The 25,154-nt window shown below is 41.9% G+C and overlaps 1 long non-coding RNA gene across 1 annotated transcript in view; it reads left to right on the top strand.

Moving 5' to 3' along the window:
• Nucleotides 1-222: 222 nt before the first annotated feature.
• LOC145875753 (uncharacterized) overlaps nt 223-25,154 on the top strand; it is a 448,342-nt gene continuing 423,410 nt past the window's right edge. Inside the window, exon 1 of the long non-coding RNA XR_014391322.1 lies at nt 223-847. This is a non-coding gene — a long non-coding RNA (uncharacterized LOC145875753). The remainder of the gene's footprint in view (nt 848-25,154) is intronic.

Below are 25,154 nucleotides of genomic sequence, written 5' to 3'. Positions count from 1 at the left end.
TGCAAATTGGACTGGTATTTGTGCATTGGTACAGTTAGGCATGCCCTTCAACCTTATACAACACAAAGACCTAGTGCCAGGTGAAAGAGGGGAGGAGTGCTCTGTCAGGGTCCTTTGACGATAGAATTTACATTGATAGCATTGGGGTTCCAAGGGGGGTGCCTGATGAATTTAAAGCTAGGAATCAGATATAGGCTGGATTGGAATCAAGTCTCTTTTGGTGGTCGACTCTCAATAAAAATGTGGATTGGATAAATTACATTTATTATAACCAACAGCGTTTCATCAACTATACCAGAGAGGCAATTCAAGGGTTAGCAGAACAGACAGCTGCGACCACTTTGATGGTATTGCAGAATAGAATAGCTTTGGATATGCTTCTGGCTGAAAAGGGTGGTGTGTATGTGATGTTTGGATCTGAATGCTGTACTTTCATCCCTGAGAACACAGCTCCAGATGGATCAGTGACCAAGGTCCTGGCCGGTCTAAACAATTTAGCTCAGGAGTTAGCAGAAAATTCCGGGGTGGACACGGCACTCACGGGATGGTTTGATAGTACGTTCGGAAAATTGGTTGTAATCACTGTGTTGTGGACTGCTTTCACCTGTATGACTGTGTTGATATTATGTGGTTGTTGTTTGGTCCCTTGTGCGAGAGGTCTCATTTCCAGGGCTCTGGAGAGATCGATGACGGAGCAGATGGTGAGATACGGACCGATTCCAAGTTCAGACCAGTGGGATGACAAATACCTACCGCCGAGCCTGGTGGAGGATTCATTCAATGACGAGGAGCCCATGTTAGACGAGACCATCTTTAATGTCTAGGAAGACTGTTTCTCTAAATGAAGGTCATAGCAAAAATCCTAATCCGAAGAGTTATGACTGGACATAGGCTTAGAACAGTCATTGATAAGTATGTAATGAAAATACATGTATTAGTTTGCTTTGATCTAGTTTGATTTTGTGTGACATTTCTGAATCCAATAAAAATAGATGTGTTATAGTGTATGTGAAATATTTAGCCAATAGGGTGGATTGTAATGGAAATAATATCATTAAAGGTTTGACTAAATGATTTCACCCTGAAAAGGTATAACCGAGTGATTATAAGATGAATGTACTAATGTGTGTGTGTCGGAAAAGTTGAAACTTAATGATTTAGCAATGTAAGCAACCAGACAGCAGACAACTTGTGACCACTGTGAAACTGATAACAGGAAGAAGGTCTCCCCACCCAGGGAGGGGAGAAACCTTTAGGCTTGCAGTAGATTATGTAACATGGGGCAGGATATGATAAGCAATGTATGAGATGGAGAAGACTTGTAAATAAGCATTGACAGTGTTAAAGAAGAGGAGGGGCATTTGTAAGGGGTATGACATATGGTATGACCAAATGTCAGGTATAAAAGGCTGTGTACATTGTATGATATTCAGAGCTCTTGTAAATAAACATTCTGACCAATTGTAGGCTGGCTCTCCGTCTGCTTCATCCAACCAGAATCTTACACCCTCTGGGGGGCAGACTGAGTAGTTTAATTGAAGTTCGGTTTATGAACATTGGGAACAGAATTCCCATGACAATTTGGTCCTTCGAGCCGGATTCCAAAATCTGTCCCTGTCTTCCTAAGGTAACACGCCGAAAACTGTGTTGGGGCGGGTCATTGACTCGTAAATTGTCCTGTCCCCTGAAATTGGGGTTCCATATCAGGCCGGTAAATTTCTAAGGTCGACAGAGACGGTGACGGAATCCAACCTACATTGCTTTTCCCAGCCTACAAGACAAAGGTCAGTAAATCTTTATTTACGCGGATTTGGGGGAATAATACCTGTATGATTGCATGTAGTGGATAAGGGAGTTAGTGTAGTCTAGGTGTTAAATGCCGAAATATCCGTTGGGGCATACTAACCTGGTGACCTGTCTTTAGAATATTGTGTGGAGAACCCTGATATAGGTAGTATTCTATGCAATTGGAAGAGAGGAATTGGGTGTAGAGCCATCCTAGGCAAGGTGTGGGGGGGTCCGTAATGACCCTAGGTATCTGTGGCCACTACCAATGTAAACTATCTAATGTTGAGACCTAAAGGTTAAACTGGTCGATATACATTAGGCAAGCTAATGCGCTTAGATCTAAAGGATAACTGATCTAGATTATATTAGCGGGGAGGGTAGTCGAGATCTAACAGGGCGCAAAAATTGGTCTGACTATTCTATGGAAGGAGGAAGCACACACACATAGATTGTGAGAAGTGAAAAGCACATACACAGAGATCGTATGCATAGAGTGTGAGCACCCACACAGAGAGGAGTGATAAACACATATATTGTGATACACATAGAAGGTTTAAATGGAAACAGAGTAAAAGTATATATACATAGATTAAAGATAATAACAGATTATAGAAACACGCATAGATTGTGCAGCCTAATAATAAATAGTTATTGAATAACCATAGGTGGCAAACCCTCAAAGGAGGTGCAGGAATTAACTGGAAATGAGCAGTGTATGGAGTTAAATGTTATAAAATAAATATTTATTTCAGTCCAATGTGGAGAAGGAAGTATGAATTTGATGGAAGTTTGGACATAGAAAAGTCGGGACTAATGATAAGAAAGATACATAAGGTATGTGGGGACAAGACAGGGAAACAGCAGGTCGAAGGTTAGACATAGCCAGGGTGTGGCTGTCTGAAGCCTGGAGAAGAAGGTGAGAAGGCAAGTGTAGAGAAAGAGAGAGAGAAAGTTGAAGAAGGATATCAGCAGCGAAAAAATTATGTCCGTTTGAGATAGGTTTACTGACCAGTTAAAAGTAACTTGTGTATGTGTGAGACCTAATAACTTATCAAAAGTCACAATAGTAATTATTCCTAAATTCTGAGAAGGGGAAAAAGAGACAGAAACAACGAGGAAGAGATCAGAGGGTGAAAAGAACAAGGAAGTTACTAAGAAAGTTGAAAAGTAGGTTTGGCAATTTACATGTTACTTTTAAGTCTTGGACATTTCATAATTGTGAAGCCGAAAGAGAAGAGACAGTTGAAAAGTTGGTTTTACTCTTACGATAGAGGAAAGGCAGAACGTTGTTGGAGTAGAGGTTATATATTTTTTTATTGTTTAGGTAACAGTAGTGAATTTGAGCAGGAAGTAATGTATTCTAACATTATAATCTGTTTCCATTACGTGGAACAATGTCAGGTCAGTAAACTGAATTGCAGGTTGACTTAATTTTTATTTTACAGGGACGGTGCACATTAATCACAGTAGTGTGTGTCTAATGGCAGGGTATTCCAGAAAGGGGAAGCTTTTACACTGAAAGCAGATTGACTTAAGATGATTTTCCTTAAGGGAATTAAACAGTCATCTCTCATGGCGGACCTTGTGGATCTGCTGCCATAAGGTTTGGGTTTTCCGTCTAACAAAAGTTCTCAGTGGAGGGGAAGCCTGGACACTTAGAATCCTGTATACAAGACATGCGTCAGTGTATTGCCTAAGATATTTTCTTTCAATTCAGAAGTTCATGCTTTTTGAGAATGTAACAGTGATGATGGCTATGAGGTTTCCTATCAAGCACTTTGAGAGACTGTTTACAGACTGAATGGGTTTACATGTTGTAAAGCAAGCGTGGGTCAAATTATTCACGTAGTATATTAAGAAGGGGAGGTTCATAGATTTGAAGTACAGTGAAATTATCATCATTATTAGGTTTTGTTTGTAGTCAACTTTTTGGTTATACACAGACATGGAATCGTTGAAGTTTTATTTTCTGAGTTTTAATTAAATATGTGATAAGGGAATGTCTGGGAACCTGGGATCCAACATGTATAAAATGATGGTTTTTCTTTAACCTCTTGGGGCTAGGTGGGACGCTAGCGTGCCACCCGTGGTGCACTCCATCAACAGCAGGTGCATTTCAAGAGCGGCAAATTTGAATCCAAATAAATGTCAAAATTCAAATTTTTCAAAAATACAACTATGTTACACCATTTGAAAGATAAACATCTCCTTAATCTAACCACGTTTTACGATTTCAAAAAGGTTTTACGGCGAAAGCATAAATTTAGAGTATGTTAGGACAGTACATTTACAAGAGTTGTGTGTAATGTTTTGTCAAGTCAAAGACAGGGTCACCAAAACCATAAAACCAGCTAAAATGATACACTAACCTTTTACAATCTCCATCAGATGACACTCCTAGGACATTATGTTAGACAATGCATGCATTTTTAGTTCTATCAAGTTCATATTTATATACAAAAACAGCGTTTTACTATGGCATTGATGTTGAGGAAATCGTTTCCCTCCAATAACCGGCAGTCAAGTCAGCGTCACAAATTAAATAATTAAAATTAGAAAACATTGGTAAAATATTATATTGTCATTTAAAGAATTATAGATTTACATCTTTTGAACGCAATCAACTTGCCAGATTTAAAAATAACCTTACTGGGAAATCACACTTTGCAATAATCTGAGCACTGTGCCCAGAAAAATACGCGTTGCGATACAGACTAGACGTCATGTTGGGGAGATCTAAAATCGAAAATACTATGTAAATAATCCATTACCTTTGATTCTCTTCATCAGATGTCACTTCCAGGTATCACAGGTCCATAACGAATGTAGTTTTGTTCAAAAAAGCTCATCATTTATGTCCAAAAATCTCCGTCTCGTTAGCACATGATGTAAGCCAGCCGGACTTCTCGTCATGAACGAGGGGAAAAAATATATTTCCGTTCGTTCAAACATGTCAAACGTTGTATAGCATAAATCATTAGGGCCTTTTTTAACCAGAACATGAATAATATTCAAGGTGGACGAATGCATAGCCTTTTATAACGTATTGGAACGAGGGTACCCAACATGAAGTAGCGCGCCAGGTGTCTAATGGGACATCACCGTTCCATGGCTCTTGTTCGGTCAGATCTCCCTCCAGAAGACTCAAAACACTTTGTAAAGGCTGGTGACATCTAGTGGAAGCAATAGGAAGTGCCAAAATATTCCTAAACCCCTGTGTTTTTCAATGGGATAGGTTTAAACTCAATACAACACATCAGGTATCCACTTCCTGTCAGAAAATGTCTCAGGGTTTTGCCTGCCAAATGAGTTCTGTTATACTCACAGACACCATTCAAACAGTTTTGGAAACTTTAGAGTGTTTTCTATCCATATATAATAAGTATATGCATATTCTAGTTACTGGGTAGAATTAGTAACCAGATTAAATCGGGTACATTTTTTTTATCCAGACGTGCAAATGCTGCCCCCTAGACCCAACAGGTTAATTTGTCTAATATAATAAGAAACACCATTTTGAAAGGGTGGTATGACTTTTGACCTCTATCATGGCACCCCTTTGTGGTCTGATCAGCCTCATGCCATTTGGATGATGAATTTAAGGTCATTTGTAATACTGGTTTTAAGGAAATTTGTAGAACTGATAATGATGATGGAGTTTAAAGTTCTTAGACACATTGGTAATTTGAACCAATGAGAAGACAGAATGACGATAAGGGTACAATAATGTTTCTTTGTGGAGTAGTTCAGATTAGTGAATTTGATCTGATTATGTTATTTGAATATCTTTTGACCAGTAGTGGTATTTTTATACATTATAAAGCTAAGTTTAGCTGTGGTTGGATGCAGTGTAAGGAATTTAACACAACAAGGTTGTGAAATACAACGTTTGACATGTTTGAACGAACGGAAATATATTTTTTCCCCTCGTTCATGACGAGAAGTCCGGCTGGCTTACATCATGTGCTAACGAGACGGAGATTTTTGGACATAAATGATGAGCTTTTTTGAACAAAACTACATTCGTTATGGACCTGTGATACCTGGAAGTGACATCTGATGAAGAGAATCAAAGGTAATGGATTATTTACATAGTATTTTCGATTTTAGATCTCCCCAACATGACGTCTAGTCTGTATCGCAACGCGTATTTTTCTGGGCACAGTGCTCAGATTATTGCAAAGTGTGATTTCCCAGTAAGGTTATTTTTAAATCTGGCAAGTTGATTGCGTTCAAAAGATGTAAATCTATAATTCTTTAAATGACAATATAATATTTTACCAATGTTTTCTAATTTTAATTATTTAATTTGTGACGCTGACTTGACTGCCGGTTATTGGAGGGAAACGATTTCCTCAACATCAATGCCATAGTAAAACGCTGTTTTTGGATATAAATATCAACTTGATAGAACTAAAAATGCATGCATTGTCTAACATAATGTCCTAGGAGTGTCATCTGATGGAGATTGTAAAAGGTTAGTGCATCATTTTAGCTGGTTTTATGGTTTTGGTGACCCTGTCTTTGACTTGACAAAACATTACACACAACTCTTGTAAATGTACTGTCCTAACATACTCTAAATTTATGCTTTCGCCGTAAAACCTTTTTGAAATCGTAAAACGTGGTTAGATTAAGGAGATGTTTATCTTTCAAATGGTGTAAAATAGTTGTATTTTTGAAAAAATTGAATTTTGACATTTATTTGGATTCAAATTTGCCGCTCTTGAAATGCACCTGCTGTTGATGGAGTGCACCACGGGTGGCACGCTAGCGTCCCACCTAGCCCCAAGAGGTTAACCAGAACATGAATAATATTCAAGGTGGACGAATGCATACTCTTTTATAACGTATTGGAACGAGGGTACCCAACATGAACTCGCGCGCCAGGTGTCTAATGGGACATCATCGTTCCATGGCTCTTGTTCGGTCAGATCTCCCTCCAGAAGACTCAAAACACTTTGTAAAGGCTGGTGACATCTAGTGGAAGCAATAGGAAGTGCCAAAATATTCCTCAGCCCCTGTGTTTTTCAATGGGATAGGTTTAAAGTCAATACAACACATCAGGTATCCACTTCCTGTCAGAAAATGTCTCAGGGTTTTGCCTGCCAAATGAGTTCTGTTATACACAGACACCATTCAAACAGTTTTAGAAACTTTAGAGTGTTTTCTATCCATATATAATAAGTATATGCATATTCTAGTTACTGGGTAGGATTAGTAACCAGATTAAATCGGGTACATTTTTTTTATCCAGACGTGCAAATGCTGCCCCCTAGCCCTAACAGGTTAATTAAAGGAGTTATTTTAGTGTAAGTAGTCCTGAAGTCAAATTATAGATTTTATTAAAATACCTTATTAGTAATTTAGGAAAATTTGAGCCCCGAGGGAAGCTAAATTTTGATTTATGAAAATGATATTTTACGAATCCTTCTCAGGAGGGCTGTAAGGCAGACTGTTAGTATTCTTACCAGAACAAGGTCATAAAGTCAGCAAGAGGAAGTTGCAACTCTGGCAGGAGGAAGTTATCTATTTGGGGCACACTATAACTCAAGAAGGGAGAACACTTAATTCTACCAGAAAGACAGCCATCCTAGAAGCACCTAAACCACTCAATAAGAAACAAATGATGAGTTTTCTTGGAATTATTAACTATTGCCGTGCGTGGATACCCCATTTTGCATTACATACAGGGAAGCTTAGTGAGTTGATATATGGTAAAGCTATGGCAGCAAAAGATAAGATCAAGTGGACAGATGAGGCTGAAAATCAGTTTGTAAACATTAAAAAGTTATTAACATCTAGCTCAGTACTGGCGTTTCCCAGATATGATCGCCCCTTTACCCAGAAAGTAGACTGTAGGGAGGGGTTCATGACATCAGTGATGAGGGTTTGGAGCGGGTAGTCGCACTTCGCTTCGCTCCACAGGTAATATTACATTTCATTACATTACAACGGTTTGATTTGTTTGATCTGAGCAATTTTTTCTTAGCTAGCTACATAGCCGTCTTTGTATCAAAGATAATTGTGTAGTTTAGAGTAATTATCGAGGTTAGCTAGCCAGCCAGCTGTTTTCGTCCTCCTAACTTAGTCAACACTGCTAGCTAGCCAACTAGCCAACTTCTACCGACTAGCAGCACTGTAGAAACTATTACATTACAACGGAATGACTTAGTCAACTTAGTCAACACTGCTAGCTAGCCAACTAGCCAACTTCTACCAACTAGCAGCACTGTAGAAACTATTACATTACAACGGAACGACTTGATTAGTGTAGTGCTAGCTAGCTACATAGCTGTCTTTGCTGTATTTGTATCTAAGATAATTGTGTAGTTTAGAGTAATTTATCGAGGTTAGCTAGCCAGCCGCGCCGCGACGCCGTTGTCCAGACTCCAGACTTAGTCAACACACCTAGTCATCATGAAACCCACTGCTAGCTAGCCAACCTTTACTGACTAGCAGCACTGTAGAAACTAATACACTACAACGGAACGATTTGACTCGTGCAGTGTTAGCTGTCTTTGTCATAGTCTGATAATTGTGTAGTTTAGAGTAATTATCGAGGTTAACTAGCCAGCCGCGCCGCGACGCCACGCCATTGTCCAGACTCCAGACTTAGTCAACACCCCTAGTCATCATCAAACCCACTGCTAGCTAGCCAACCTTTACTGACTAGCAGCACTGTAGAAACTAATACACTACAACGGAACAATTTGACTAGTGCAGTGTTAGTTGTCTTTGTCATAGTTTGATAACTGTGTAGATTAGAGTAATTATCGAGGTTAGCTAGCCAGCTATTTTCGTCCCCCGCGACGCCATTTTTCCAAACCTAGCCAACTATTACCGACGAGCAGCATTGTAGAACTAAATACATTACAAAGGAACGTCTTGATTAGTGCAATGTTAGCTAGCTACATAGTTGCTTTTGTATCATGATAAGGTGTTGTACTGAAACTATCGAGGTTACCTAGCCAGCTACACGTTCCAACAAAGTCAACAACGCAGCCACTGCTAGCTAGCCTACTTCACCAGCCAGCAGTACTGTATCATCTTCATCATTTTAGTCAATAACATTTTTGCAACTTAAGCTTAACTTTCTGATCATTCGAGAAGTGTAGTCCACTTGTCATTCCAATCTCCTTTGCATTAGCATAGCCTCTTCTGTAGCCTGTCAACTATGTGTCTGTCTATCCCTGTTCTCTCCCCTCTGCACAGGCCACACAAACGCTTCACACCGCGTGGCCGCTGCCACTCTAACCTGGTGGTCCCAGCGCGCACGACCCACGTGTCTCCGGCAGCCTCTGGAACTGCCGGTCTGCGGCCAACAAGGCAGAGTTCATCTCAGCCTATGCTACCCTCCAGCACCTCGACTTCTTGGCACTGACGGAAACATGGATTACCACAGATAACACTGCTACTCCTACTGCTCTCTCCTCGTCTGCCCACGTGTTCTCGCATACCCCGAGAGCATCTGGCCAGCGGGGTGGTGGCACTGGAATCCTCATCTCTCCCAAGTGGACATTCTCTCTTTCTCCCCTGACCCATCTGTCTATCTCCTCATTTGAATTCCATGCTGTCACAGTTACCAGCCCTTTCAAGCTTAACCTCTATGGGCTAGGCGGGACGAATTCGTCCCACCTACGTAACAGCCACTTGAAGCCTGTGGCGCGATTTTCAAAACATAAAAAATCCTATTACTTCAATTTCTCAAACATATGACTATTTTACAGCTATTTAAAGACAAGACTCTCATTAATCTAACCACACTGTCCGATTTCAAAAAGGCTTTACAACGAAAGCAAAACATTAGATTATGTCAGCAGAGTACCAAGCCAGAAATAATCAGACACCCATTTTTCAAGCCAGCATATAATGTCACCAAAACCCAGAAGACAGCTAAATGCAGCACTCACCTTTGATGATCTTCATCAGATGACAACCCTAGGACATTATGTTATACAATACATGCATGTTTTGTTCAATCAAGTTCATATTTATATCAAAAAACAGCTTTTTACATTAGCATGTGACGTTCAGAACTAGCATACCCCCCGCAAACTTCCGGGGAATTCGCTAACATTTTACTAAATTACTCACGATAAACGTTCACAAAAAGCATAACAATTATTTTAAGAATTATAGATACAGACCTCCTCTATGCACTCGATATGTCCGATTTTAAAATAGCTTTTTGGTGAAAGCACATTTTGCAATATTCTAAGTACATAGCCCAGGCATCACGGGCTAGCTATTTAGACACCCGGCAAGTTTAGCACTCACCATAATCATATTTACTATTATAAAAGTTTGATTACCTTTTGTTGTCTTCATCAGAATGCACTCCCAGGACTGCTACTTCAATAACAAATGTTGGTTTGGTCCAAAATAATCCATCGTTATATCCGAATAGCGGCGTTTTGTTCGTGCATTCCAGACACTATCCGAAATAGTAAAGAAGGGTTGCGCGCATGGCGCAATTCGTGACAAAAAAATTCTAAATATTCCATTACCGTACTTCGAAGCATGTCAACCGCTGTTTAAAATCCATTTTTATGGCATTTTTCTCGTAGAAAAGCGATAATATTCCGACCGGGAATCTCCTTTTCGGCAAACAGAGGAAAAAATCACAAAGACGGGGGCGGTCAGGTCACGCGCCTAAGCCCAGAGTACCTTGATTGGCCACTTGAGAAAGGCGATAATGTGTTTCAGCCTGGGGCTGGGATGACGACATTCAGGTTTTTCCCGGGCTCTGAGCGCCTATGGACGACGTAGGAAGTGTCACGTTAGAGCAGAGATCCTTAGTAAAAGATAGAGATGGCAAAGAAGTTCCGGAAATGGTCAGACAGGCCACTTCCTGTAAAGGAATCTCTCAGGTTTTGACCTGCCATTTGAGTTCTGTTATACTCACAGACACCATTCAAACAGTTTTAGAAACTTTAGGGTGTTTTCTATCCATATATAATAAGTATATGCATATTCTAGTTACTGGGTAGGATTAGTAACCAGATTAAATCGGGTACGTTTTTTATCAAGCCGTGAAAATACTGCCCCCTAGCCATAAGAGGTTAACCTCCCCACGTCTACCTTTGACTCATTCCTCTCTGCCTCCTTCTTTCCACTCCTCTCCTCTTTTGACCTCACCCTCTCACCTTACCCCCCTACTCACAAGGCAGGCAATACGCTTGACCTCATCTTTACTAGATGCTGTTCGTCCACTAATCTCATTGCAACTCCCCTCCAAGTCTCCGACCACTACCTTGTATCCTTTTCCCTCTCGCTCTCATCCAACACTTCTCACTCTCCCCCTACTCGGATGGTATTGCGCCGTCCCAACCTTCGCTCTCTCTCTCCCGCTACTCTCTCCTCTTCCATCCTATCATCTCTTCCCTCTGCTCAAACCTTCTCCAACCTATCCCCTGATTCTGCCTCCTCAACCCTCCTCTCCTCCCTTTCTGCATCCTTTGATTCTCTATGTCCCCTATCCTCCAGGCCGGCTCGGTCCTCCCCTCCTGCTCCGTGGCTCGACGACTCATTGCGAGCTCACAGAACAGGGGTCCGGGCAGCCGAGCGGAAATGGAGGAAAACTCGCCTCCCTGCGGACCTGGCATCCTTTCACTCCCTCCTCTCTACATTTTCCTCTTCTGTCTCTGCTGCTAAAGCCACTTTCTACCACTCTAAATTCCAAGCATCTGTCTCTAACCCTAGGAAGCTCTTTGCCACCTTCTCCTCCCTCCTGAATCCTCCTCCTCCTATCCCCCCCTCCTCCCTCTCTGCGGATGACTTCATCAACCATTTTGAAAAGAAGGTCGACGACATCCGATCCTCGTTTGCTAAGTCAAACGACACTGCTGGTCCTGCTCACACTGCCCTACCCTGTGCTTTGACCTCTTTCTCCCCTCTCTCTCCAGATGAAATCTCGCGTCTTGTGACGGCCGGCCGCCCAACAACCTGTCCGCTTGACCCTATCCCCTCCTCTCTTCTCCAGACCATTTCCGGAGACCTTCTCCCTTACCTCACCTCGCTAATCAACTCATCCTTGACCGCTGGCTACGTCCCTTCCGTCTTCAAGAGAGCGAGAGTTGCACCCCTTCTGAAAAAACCTACACTCGATCCCTCCGATGTCAACAACTACAGACCAGTATCCCTTCTTTCTTTTCTCTCCAAAACTCTTGAACGTGCCGTCCTTGGCCAGCTCTCCTGCTATCTCTCTCAGAATGACCTTCTTGATCCAAATCAGTCAGGTTTCAAGACTGGTCATTCAACTGAGACTGCTCTTCTCTGTGTCACGGAGGCTCTCCGCACTGCTAAAGCTAACTCTCTCTCCTCTGCTCTCATCCTCCTAGACCTATCTGCTGCCTTTGATACGGTGAACCATCAGATCCTCCTCTCCACCCTCTCCGAGTTGGGCATCTCCGGCGCGGCCCACACTTGGATTGTGTCCTACCTGACAGGTCGCTCCTACCAGGTGGCATGGCGAGAATCTGTCTCCGCACCACGTGCTCTCACCACTGGTGTCCCCCAGGGCTCTGTTCTAGGCCCTCTCCTATTCTCGCTATACACCAAGTCACTTGGCTCTGTCATATCCTCTCATGGTCTCTCCTACCACTACTATGCAGACGACACACAATTAATCTTCTCCTTTCCCCCTTCTGATAACCAGGTGGCGAATCGCATCTCTGCATGTCTGGAAGACATATCAGTGTGGATGACGGATCACCACCTCAAGCTGAACCTCGGCAAGACGGAGCTGCTCTTCCTCCCGGGGAAGGACTGCCCGTTCCATGATCTCGCCATTACGTTTGACAACTCCATTGTGTCCTCCTCCCAGAGTGCTAAGAACCTTGGAGTGACCCTGGACAACACCCTGTCGTTCTCTACTAACATCAAGGTGGTGACCCGATCCTGTAGGTTCATGCTCTACAACATTCGCAGAGTACGACCCTGCCTCACACAGGAAGCGGCGCAGGTCCTAATCCAGGCACTTGTCATCTCCTGTCTGGATTACTGCAACTCGCTGTTGGCTGGGCTCCCTGCCTGTGCCATTAAACCCCTACAACTCATCCAGAATGCCGCAGCCCATCTGGTGTTCAACCTTCCCAAGTTCTCTCATGTCCCCCCGCTCCTCCGCTCTCTCCACTGGCTTCCTGTTGAAGCTCGCATCCGCTACAAGACCATGGTGCTTGCCTACGGAGCTGTGAGGGGAACGGCACCTCCGTACCTTCAGGCTCTGATCAGGCCCTACACCCAAACAAGGGCACTGCGTTCATCCACCTCTGGCCTGCTCGCCTCCCTACCTCTGAGGAAGCACAGTTCCCACTCAGCCCAGTCAAAACTGTTCGCTGCTCTGGCACCCCAATGGTGGAACAAGCTCCCTCACGACGCCAGGACAGCGGAGTCAATCACCACCTTCCGGAGACACCTGAAACCCCACCTCTAAGGAATACCTGGGATAGGATAAAGTAATCCTTCTAACCCCCCCAACCAAAAAAAAGATTTAGATGCACTATTGTAAAGTGGTTGTTCCACTGGATATCATAAGGTGAATCCACCAATTTGTAAGTCACTCTGGATAAGAGCGTCTGCTAAATGACTTAAATGTAAATGTAAATCAGTACTGACCCAGAGACACGGGGGGAAAAAAATAGGCCTATTGCTTACTATTCCTCCCGATTAGATGAAGTAGCCCAAGCCATGCCACTATGTTTGCAGTCTGTGGTGGCAGCAGCTTAGGCAGGTGAGGACTCGGCATCTGTTGTGCTCTATCATGATTTGACTTTAAAAATTCCTCATGCCGTATCCATAATGTTGTTAGAACATAAGATGGCTTACATGTCACCAGCTAGACATTTGTCTCGTATGATAATTCTTTTGAACATGCCTAATTTGACAATAGGATGTTGTACTACTCTGAACCCCTCAACATTAGTTCCTATTGCAACAGTTGGCAGCCCACATGATTGTGTAACAGAAACTGAGAAAGTTGTCCTACCAAGATCCGATTTGACTTATCTAGCTTTACCTGATGGGGAACTGACTATGTTTGTAGATGGATCATCAAGAAAGAACCATGATGGCACTAATGTGAAAGGATATGCTATAGTTACAGACACAGAGGTCTTGGAAGCAGAGCCGTTACCGAGAAACTATTCAGCACAATCAGCACAAATAGTAGCACTTACCTGTGTGTGTCAGTTAGGGACAGGAAAACATATTACTATTTACACAGACAGTGCCTATGCATTTAACCTCTCTGGGCTAGGCGGGACGAATTCGTCCCACCTACGTAACAGCCAGTTGAAGCCTGTGGCGCGATTTTCAAAACCTTAACCTCTATGGGACCGGCGGGACGAATTCGTCCCACCTACGTAACAGCCACTGCCAGCCTGTGGCACGATTTTCAAAATCTTCAAAATCCTATTACTTCAATTTCTCAAACATATGACTATTTTACAGCCATTTAAAGATAAGATTCTCGTTAATCTAACCACACTGTCCGATTTCAAAAAGGCTTTACAACGAAAGCAAAACATTAGATTATGTCAGCAGAGTACCAAGCCAGAAATAATCAGACACCCATTTTTCAAACCAGCATATAATGTCACCAAAACCCAGAAGACAGCTAAATGCAGCACTCACCTTTGATGATCTTCATCAGATGACAACCCTAGGACATTATGTTATACAATACATGCATGTTTTGTTCAATCAAGTTCATATTTATATCAAAAACCAGCTTTTTACATTAGCATGTGACGTTCAGAACTAGCATACCCCCCGCAAACTTACGGGGAATTCGCTAACATTTTACTAAATTACTCACGATAAACGTTCACAAAAAGCATAACAATTATTTTAAGAATTATAGATACAGACCTCCTCTATGCACTCGATATGTCCGATTTTAACCTCTTGGGGCTAGGTGGGACGCTAGCGTGCCACCTGTGGTGCACTCCATCAACAGCAGGTGCATTTCAAGAGCGGCAAATTTGAATCCAAATAAATGTCAAAATTCAAATTTTTCAAAAATACAACTATGTTACACCATTTGAAAGATAAACATCTCCTTAATCTAACCACGTTTTACGATTTCAAAAAGGTTTTACGGCGAAAGCATAAATTTAGAGTATGTTAGGACAGTACATTTACAAGAGTTGTGTGTAATGTTTTGTCAAGTCAAAGACAGGGTCACCAAAACCATAAAACCAGCTAAAATGATACACTAACCTTTTACAATCTCCATCAGATGACACTCCTAGGACATTATGTTAGACAATGCATGCATTTTTAGTTCTATCAAGTTCATATTTATATACAAAAACAGCGTTTTACTATGGCATTGATGTTGAGGAAATCGTTTCCCTCCAATAACCGGCAGTCAAGTCAGCGTCACAAATTAAATAATTAAAATTAGAAAACATTGGTAAAATATTATATTGTCATTTAAAGAATTATAGATTTACATCTTTTGAACGCAATCAACTTGCCAGATTTAAAAATAACCTTACTGGGAAATCACACTTTGCAATAATCTGAGCACTGTGCCCAGAAAAATACGCGTTGCGATACAGACTAGACGTCATGTTGGGGAGATCTAAAATCGAAAATACTATGTAAATAATCCATTACCTTTGATTCTCTTCATCAGATGTCACTTCCAGGTATCACAGGTCCATAACGAATGTAGTTTTGTTCAAAAAAGCTCATCATTTATGTCCAAAAATCTCCGTCTCGTTAGCACATGATGTAAGCCAGCCGGACTTCTCGTCATGAACGAGGGGAAAAAATATATTTCCGTTCGTTCAAACATGTCAAACGTTGTATAGCATAAATCATTAGGGCCTTTTTTAACCAGAACATGAATAATATTCAAGGTGGACGAATGCATAGCCTTTTATAACGTATTGGAACGAGGGTACCCAACATGAAGTAGCGCGCCAGGTGTCTAATGGGACATCACCGTTCCATGGCTCTTGTTCGGTCAGATCTCCCTCCAGAAGACTCAAAACACTTTGTAAAGGCTGGTGACATCTAGTGGAAGCAATAGGAAGTGCCAAAATATTCCTAAACCCCTGTGTTTTTCAATGGGAGAGGTTTAAAGTCAATACAACACATCAGGTATCCACTTCCTGTCAGAAAATGTCTCAGGGTTTTGCCTGCCAAATGAGTTCTGTTATACTCACAGACACCATTCAAACAGTTTTGGAAACTTTAGAGTGTTTTCTATCCATATATAATAAGTATATGCATATTCTAGTTACTGGGTAGGATTAGTAACCAGATTAAATCGGGTACATTTTTTTTATCCAGACGTGCAAATGCTGCCCCCTAGACCCAACAGGTTAAAATAGCTTTTTGGTGAAAGCACATTTTGCAATATTCTAAGTACATAGCCCAGGCATCACGGGCTCGCTATTTAGACACCCGGCAAGTTTAGCACTCACCATAATCATATTTACTATTATAAAAATGTCATTACCTTTTGTTGTCTTCGTCAGAATGCACACCCAGGACGTCTACTTCAATAACAAATGTTGGTTTGGTCCAAAATAATCCATCGTTATATCCGAATAGCGGCGTTTTGTTCGTGCGTTCCAGACACTATCCGAAATAGTAAAGAAGTGTCGCGCGCTTGGCGCAATTCCTGACAATAAAATTCAAAGTATTCCATTGCCGTACGTCGAAGCATGTCAACCGCTGTTTAAAATCAATTTTTATGTCATTTTTCTCGTAGAAAAGCGATAATATTCCGACAGGGAATCTCCTTTTCGGCAAACAGAGGAAAAAATCCCAAAGGCGGGGGCGGTCGGGGTCACGCGCATAAGCTAGTGTCTCTTGATGGGCCACTTGAGAAAGGCGATAATGTGTTTCAGCCTGGGGCTGGAATGACGACATTCTCTTTTTTCCCGGGCTCTGAGAGCCTATGGACGACGTGGGAAGTGTCACGTTAGAGCAGAGATCCTTAGTAAATGATAGAGATGGCAAAGAAGTTCCAGAAATGGTCAGACAGGCCACTTCCTGTAAAGGAATCTCTCAGGTTTTGACCTGCCATTTGAGTTCTGTTATACTCACAGACACCATTCAAACAGTTTTAGAAAATTTAGGGTGTTTTCTATCCATATGTAATAAGTATATGCATATTCTAGTTACTGAGTAGGAGTGGTAACCAGATTAAATCGGGTATGTTTTTTATCCAGCCGTGTCAATGCTGCCCCCTAGCCCTAACAGGTTAAAAATCCTATCACTTCAATTTCTCAAACATATGACTATTTTACAGCTATTTAAAGACAAGACTCTCGTTAATCTAACCACACTGTCCGATTTCAAAAAGGCTTTACAACGAAAGCAAAACATTAGATTATGTCAGCAGAGTACCAAGCCAGAAATAATCAGACACCCATTTTTCAAGCTAGCATATAATGTCACAAAAACCCAGAAGACAGCTAAATGCAGCACTAACCTTTGATGATCTTCATCAGATGACAACCCTAGGACATTATGTTATACAATACATGCATGTTTTGTTCAATCAAGTTCATATTTATATCAAAAACCAGCTTTTTACATTAGCATGTGACGTTCAGAACTAGCATACCCCCCGCAAACTTCCGGGGAATTCGCTAACAATTTACTAAATTACTCACGATAAACGTTCACAAAAAGCATAACAATTATTTTAAGAATTATAGATACAGACCTCCTCTATGCACTCGATATGTCCGATTTTAAAATAGCTTTTTGGTGAAAGCACATTTTGCAATATTCTAAGTACATAGCCCAGGCATCACGGCCTAGCTATTTAGACACCCGGCAAGTTTAGCACTCACCATAATCATATTTACTATTATAAAAGTTTGATTACCTTTTGTTGTCTTCGTCAGAATGCACTCCCAGGACTGCTACTTCAATAACAAATGTTGGTTTGGTCCAAAATAATCCATCGTTATATCCGAATAGCGGCGTTTTGTTCGTGCGTCCCAGACACTATCTGAAATGGTAAATCAGGGTCACGCGCATGGCGCAATTCGTGACAAAAAAAATCTAAATATTCCATTACTGTACTTCGAAGCATGTCAACCGCTGTTTAAAATCCATTTTTATGCCATTTTTCTCGTAAAAAAGCGATAATATTTCGACCGGGAATGTCCATTTAGCTAAACAGAGGAAAGTAAACAAAGCTTTCGGTCGACGCGGGCACGAACCTGAGTCTCACAGTACTGTAACCAGCCACTTCCCAAACCCGCTACTTTTTTTCAGCCAGAGCCTGCAAAGCCACGATTCAGCTTTTTACCGCCTTCTGAGACCGTATGGCAGCCGTAGGAAGTGTCACGGGACAGCTAAGATCCTCACTCTTCAATAAACAGAGACAAGAAGAACGACACCTTGTCAGACAGGCCACTTCCTGAATGAAACCTTCTCACATTTTTGCCTGCCAAATGAGTTCTGTTATACTCATAGACACCATTCAAACAGTTTTAGAAACTTTAGGGTGTTTTCTATCCATATGTAATAAGTATATGCATATTCTAGTTACTGGGTAGGAGTGGTAACCAGATTAAATCGGGTACGTTTTTTATCCGGCGGTGTAAATACTGCCCCCTAGCCCTAACAGGTTAACACAGTACACATATTTGCAGCCCAATGGAGAAACAGGGGAATGGTAACCACTTCTGGGAAACCTATTACACACGCTCAGTTGATTTTGAATCTATTAGATGCTGTACTTTTGCCAGAAAAGTTAGCTATTTGTAAATGTGAGGCCCACATTAGATTGGACAGATAGTGTCAGTAACAACAACAGAAAAGCAGATGCGGAAACGAAAAAGGCAGGTCTTAAACCGCAGCCGTCGACACAGCAGTTCTTAAAAGAGGAAGTAAACATAGACAAATCTATATTAAAATTGTCAGTCTAGAGCACCAGTGAAAGGGATTTCGAAATGGAAGAAGTTAGGAGCAATGTATATAAGGACGGTATTTGGTATCATGATAAGTTACCAATACTACCTAAGTCATTGTTTAGAGATGCGGCAAGATTGACACATGGGCAGAGCCATGTGTCAACAGGGGGATAGTAGAGCAGGTTCGGAAACACTTTGTGGCCTATTGGATAATGAACTACTTAAAAAACATTTTTTATAATACATAAGTATATTAAATGGGAAGAGGTGGTCCCAACTTACTGGGTGGACACGATTAGGGTAGTTGGTTTACTAGGATCTATCTCTTTAAATAATGGATTACATTTTAGCTGATCAGGTAAACCATATAGAATGCCAGAGTTAGGGAGGCCAGAACAGGTAGACATAGAAGTTGAAGATATACTAACAGAACACATGGTTAACCAAACCCGTATGTCCGAAACTTTGTGTCCAACAGGTGAATTACAGGAGAAGATGATTCACTCAATCCAACCAGGAGACTGGGTGTGGATCCAGTCCCTGAGGAGAAAAGAACTGGAAGCAGCCACGGTGGGAGGGCCCATACCAAGTGTTCCTGGTAATACCCTTCGCGGTGAGAATAGCTGAAAGAGCTACCTGGGTTCATATCACACATTGCGGGAGGGTAAGACACACTGACACTGTCGAACAATCACAGAGTTAGGAGAAGAACCGAATACCAATAAGTTTCGGGGGTTACCTCTCTAACGAAGATTCCCTAATGCGCCCGATCCTCACTGTGTGCGTTCATAGAAGTGAAAGTGTGGGTTGGCCTCTAGCCAGTGATATATTCTCCGGGAGGGGGTGGGGCTTTACAGGGGTACTGGTCAGTCTGAGCTGTCTGATTGTGGGAGCCATATTCCTAATACACCATGAACCACTCGAGAAGGCAGAAAGTGGTAACTTGACCCATAGTGTAGAAGATGAGGAGTTTTTATGGCCTAGGTACAAAAGGTCACTCGATCTGGATAAAAAGGAAGTGAGAGTAGAGTTAGGGAAGGATGTCTCAATAGAGTTCTATGCAGACCAAATGGGGTCCCTAACCTCCTGGCAGTCTAGGACTCGGACTTCATGGGGAAGATATCTGTGAAGATCCCGGTGTAACTCATGGAATCAGGTCATAGCTCACACACAGAGAGAAGGCTATGTCAATCCACACACCCAATATAGAAACAGATGGAGTATAGTGAAGGCCAGGGTTTTTGACTGCAATCCAGAGCAAGGGAAGTATTGCTTGAAGATAGGAATGACCATTAAAAGCATAAAGAAAGAGGATTTAGGGTTATGGTATGTTGGCCTTGACCAGACCATTGTCGACACTGCGTTACCATTCCGAGTAGTAGAGGTTAGGACAGGAGATAGTTCTACCGCCAGCCAGAATACCAGTAGTACCCCTGATAAAACGGACATTACCCATGTAGTCATCCAGAGCCAAGGACCGGTGAGGATAGTTTAGACAAAATATCTTAAGGAAGTGATTGAGGTGGAGACTTGGTTTGGGGATTCAAACCTATGGCTGGAATGGATTCAGTATACAGCTAGATCAGTAGCTAAAGAAGAAGGTTATGCCTGCGCAGCAGCCAAACTTCAGTTGACAACCATCCCCTTTCTACTCGATGGAATTAATTTTCCAAGGGGAATGGCCTGTATGGTAAAGCTGTTCAGGAAGGCAAAGAAGCCAGACAGTTGCACTGATCTGCATTATCTGTATCCTATGTGCCCATTAGATCCAGACTTCCCCTTTTCACAGTCGCAGGAGGAGACTATTATTGTGTGGCTCGACACAACACACACGGATGGAACATAGGGGAAGTAAGAACATGCAATAGGACAGAGAATGTTACAACTGACGAGACAATGAGGGACCTGACTGGGTGGTTGAGTTCCGAGGACTTTAGTAAGATAAAAAGGCAGAGAGCGGATGTCTGGTGGTTGTGTGGAGGTATGAAGCTGTGGCCAAACCTGCCTGCAAATTGTATTGGTATTTGTGCATTGGTACAGTTAGGCATGCCCTTCACCCTTATACAACACAAAGACCTAGTGCCAGGTGAAAGAGGGGAGGAGTGCTCTGTCAGGGTCCTTTGACGATAGAATTTACATTGATAGCATTGGGGTTCCAAGGGGGGTGCCTGATGAGTTTAAAGCAAGGAATCAGATATGGGCTGGATTGGAATCAAGTCTTTTTTGGTGGTTGACTCTCAATAAAAATGTGGATTGGATAAATTACATTTATTATAACCAACAGCGTTTCATCAACTATACCAGAGAGGCAATTCAAGGGTTAGCAGAACAGACAGCTGCGACCACTTTGATGGTATGGCAGAATAAAATAGCTTTGGATATGCTTCTGGCTGAAAAGGGTGGTGTGTGTGTGATGTTCGGATCTGAATGCTGTACTTTCATCCCTGAGAACACAGCTCCAGATGGATCAGTGACCAAGGCCCTGGCCGGTCTAAACAATTTAGCTCAGGAGTTAGCAGAAAATTCCAGGGTGGACACGGCACTCACGGGATGGTTTGATAGTACGTTCGGAAAATGGAAAAAGGTTGTAATCACTGTGTTGTGGGCTGCTTTCACCTGTATGACTGTGTTGATATTATGTGGTTGTTGTTTGGTCCCTTGTGTGAGAGGTCTCATTTCCAGGGCTCTGGAGAGATCGATGACGGAGCAGATGGTGAGATACGGACCGATTCCAAGTTCAGACCAGTGGGATGACAAATACCTACCGCCGAGCCTGGTGGAGGATTCATTCAATTACGAGGAGCCCATGTTAGACGAGACCATCTTTAATGTTTAGGAAGACTGTTTCTCTAAATGAAGGTCATAGCAAAAATCCTAATCCGAAGAGTTATGACTGGACATAGGCTTAGAACAGTCATTGATAAGTATGTAATGAAAATACATGTATTCGTTTTCTTTGATCTAGTTTGATTTTGTGTGACATTTCTGAATCCAATAAAAATAGATGTGTTATAGTGTATGTGAAATATTTAGCCAATAGGGTTGATTGTAATGGAAATAATATGATTAAAGGTCTGACTAAATGATTTCACCCTAAAAAAGGTATAACCGAGTGATTATAAGATGAATGTACTAATGTGTGTGTGTCAGAAAAGTTGACCTCTTGGGGCTACCCTAGGTTAGGGAGCGCCACAGCGCATTTTGAAAAAAATTCGTTCCCATTTTCAACGGCCTACTAATCAAACTCAGAAGCTAGGACATGCATATACTTATTATATATGGATAGAAAACACCCTAAAGTTTCTAAAACTGTTTGAATGGTGTCTGTGAGTATAACAGAACTCATATGGCAGTCAAAACCCCGAGACCGATTGAAACAGGAAGTGTAATTCTGAATTGTGGACTCGACTTCATCACTTTGCCTATTAATCAAACCGTGAGCAATGGTTCACTGAGCACTTCCTATTGCTTCCACTAGATGTCCCCAGTCTTTTCACAGTGGTTTGAGCCTTATACAGTCGAAACTCAGTGAATGATACGCGTTGGAAATTGGTCACAGGGGATGGGCCATCACCATTATGACGTCGGCGGCCCTGTCTACCCCCACCTTTGGAAGTGTTTCAAAACACTCTGCAATCGTCCCCGTCAAATCTTATTGGCTCTCTTGGTGTTACAGGCCCTGAAGATTAATGTTTTACAACGTTTGACATGTTTGAACGAACCTAGAGGAGGGGAAAAGTACATTTTCCTAAACTTCTGTCCCGCGCACGTCGGAAGATTTGGAGATAGCCCTAGGACACGCTACCAACAGCAGGCTAATGGAACATGAATTATGGACTTTTTCGACCGAAAATACATCTGTTGTGGACCTGGGATTCTGAGTGCTTTCTGATGAAGACAACTAAAGGTAGGCGATTATTGACAATATTATACAAGATGAGATGTGACATGCGATTGTTCCAAGATGGCGCGGCGCTAGTATTCCAGGCTCATTTTCTGAGTATCGCATCTCCTTTTATCGCAAAGTGTGATTACCCAGTAAAGTTAATTTAAAATCTGGTATGACAGGTGTTCTCAAGAGATATTCATCTATAAATGTTAGATTGACAATATAAATTAAAAAAATTGTTTTCGAATAGTAATAAATGGAATTATGCACTGTTTCCCGGGACGCATTTGAGGGGAAAATAGTTAGTCAACTCAGACGCCGATGTAAAATACTGTTTTTATATATAAATATGACCTTTATTGAACAAAAGAATGCATGCTGTGTGTAACATGATGTCCTAGGTGTGTCATCTGATGAAGTTTGTAAAAGGTTAGTGCTGCATTTAGCTGTCTTCTGGGTTTATGTGACATTATATGCTAGCTTGAAAAATGGGTGTCTGATTATTTCTGGCTTGGTACTCTGCTGACATTATCTAATGTTTTGCTTTCGCTGTAAAGCCTTTTTGAAATCGGACAACGTGGTTAGATTAAGGAGATGTTTATCTTTCAAAGAGTGTATGTTTGAAAAATTTGAATTTTGACATTTATTTGGTTTCAAATTTGCCGCTCTTGAAATGCACCTGCTGTTGATAGGGTGCACCACGGGTGGCACGCTAGCGTCCCACATAGCCCCAAGAGGTTAATGATTTAGCAATGTAAGTAACCAGACAGCAGACAACTTGTGACCACTGTGAAACTGATAACAGGAAAAAGGTCTCCCCACCCAGGGAGGGGAGAAACCTTTAGGCTTGCAGTAGATTATGTAACATGGGGCAGGATATGATAAGCAATGTATGAGATGGAGAAGACTTGTAAATAAGCATTGACAGTGTTAAAGAAGAGGAGGGGCATTTGTAAGGGGTATGACATATGGTATGACCAAATGTCAGGTATAAAAGGCTGTGTACATTGTATGATATTCAGAGCTCTCGTAAATAAACATTCTGACAAATTGTAGCTTGGCTCTCCGTCTGCGTCATTCAACCAGAATTTTACACCCTCTGGGGGGCAGACAGAGTAGTTTGATTGAAGTTCGGTTTATGAACATTGGGAACAGAATTCCCATGACAGAAGGTAGAAACTAAGGCCTGTAGGACCTGCCTTGTTGATAGTGTTGTTAAGAAGGTAGAGCAGGGCTTTATTATGGACAGACTTCTCCCCATCTTAGCTACTGTCGTATCAATATGTTTTGACCATGGCAGTTTACAATCCAGGGTTACTCCAAGCAGTTTAGTCACCTCAACTTGCTCAATTTCCACATTATTCATTACGAGATGAACAGGTGAGCAGTACGCGTCTATGAAATGAGAGCATGAACAGTGTGAGGACCGTTAAAACGTCTTAGGGCTAGGGGGCAGTTTTCGGAAGTTCGGAGAGTCTGGCGAGCCCAAAGTAAAATGCCTGTTACTCAGGCCCAGAAGCTATGCATATAATTGGTAGATTTGGAAAGAAAACACTCTGACGTTTCCAAAATTGTTAAAATAACGTCTGTGAATATAACAGAACAGATATGGCAGGTGAAAACCCGAAGAAAGCACATTTTGCAATATTCTAAGTACATAGCCCAGGCATCACGGGCTAGCTATTTAGACACCCGGCAAGTTTAGCACTCACCATAATCATATTTACTATTATAAAAGTTTGATTACCTTTTGTTGTCTTCGTCAGAATGCACTCCCAGGACTGCTACTTCAATAACAAATGTTGGTTTGGTCCAAAATAATCCATCGTTATATCCAAATAGCGGCGTTTTGTTCGTGCGTTCCAGACACTATCCGAAATGGTAAAGAAGGGTCGCGCTCATGGCGCAATTCGTGACAAAAAAATTCTAAATATTCCATTACCGTACTTCGAAGCATGTCAACCGCTGTTTAAAATCAATTTTTACGCCATTTTTCTCGTAGAAAAGCGATAATATTCCGACAGGGAATCTCCTTTTCGGCAAACAGAGGAAAAAAATCACAAAGGCGGGGGCGGTCGGGTCACGCACCTAAGTCCCTTGATCGGCCACTTGAGAAAGGCGATAATGTGTTTCAGCCTGGGGCTGGGATGACGACATTCTGTTTTTTCCCGGGCTCTGAGCGCCTATGGACGACGTAGGAAGTGTCACGTTAGAGCAGAGATCCTTAGTAAAAGATAGAGATGGAAAAGAAGTTCAAGAAATGGTCAGACAGGCCACTTCCTGTAAAGGAATCTCTCAGGTTTTGACCTGCCATTTGAGTTCTGTTATACTCACAGACACCATTCAAACAGTTTTAGAAACTTTAGGGTGTTTTCTATCCATATGTAATAAGTATATGCATATTCTAGTTACTGGGTAGGAGTGGTAACCAGATTAAATCGGGTATGTTTTTTATCCAGCCGTGTCAATACTGCCCCCTAGCCCTAACAGGTTAATCTAACCACGTTGTCCGATTTCAAAAAGGTTTTACGGCGAAAGCATAAAGTTAGATTATGTTAGGAGAGTACATTGACAATAGCTGT

This window comes from Salmo salar, unplaced genomic scaffold (assembly GCF_965601325.2).
Source record: "Salmo salar unplaced genomic scaffold, fSalSal1 ptg000335l, whole genome shotgun sequence".
Taxonomy (NCBI): domain Eukaryota; kingdom Metazoa; phylum Chordata; class Actinopteri; order Salmoniformes; family Salmonidae; genus Salmo; species Salmo salar.
This window is presented reverse-complemented; position numbering and strand designations above follow the sequence as displayed.